A 594-nucleotide genomic window follows, 5' to 3' on the forward strand; every position below is an offset into this window, starting at 1 on the left:
GTTACTTAAACATTCTTTAAACATTTAATGTTTAAACATTTTATGTGTAAATATTTTTATGTCATTGCCTTATGACTTAATTATATTTTGATCAGAGGATATATTCCATATTATTTAAATGTTTGAAATTGTTTGAATTTTCTTTATGGCCTTTCTAGTAAATGTTCCATGTATGCTTGAAATGAATAATGGTTTTGCACATCATTTGTGCAGTATTTTATGTCAAGTGTGTTAAATATATTCATTAGGCTGTTCAAACATTCTATATAAATTCTAATTTTTAGCTGCTTATTCAATGAACAACACAAACCATATTTATAATAATTTAGCATGTCTTTCCTTTTAATTCTATCAATTCTATTTTATATAACATTGAAGCTAGTTTATTAGGTACATATCTAATAAAGATTTAATCAATATGAACTGGACTTAAGTATCACAATTGCTTTTTTTTTTTGCCTTAAAGTCTATTTTTTTATACTGTAATATAGATAATCCAACTTCAAGTTAGAATTTTCCTGGGACATCACTTTTTATATTTTTACTTGAACCTTCCTATTTCCTAATATTGGAAATGTTTTTATTAGATTACTG

The sequence above is a fragment of the Propithecus coquereli genome, unplaced genomic scaffold (assembly GCF_000956105.1).
Source record: "Propithecus coquereli isolate 6110/MARCELLA unplaced genomic scaffold, Pcoq_1.0 Scaffold72, whole genome shotgun sequence".
Classification (NCBI taxonomy): domain Eukaryota; kingdom Metazoa; phylum Chordata; class Mammalia; order Primates; family Indriidae; genus Propithecus; species Propithecus coquereli.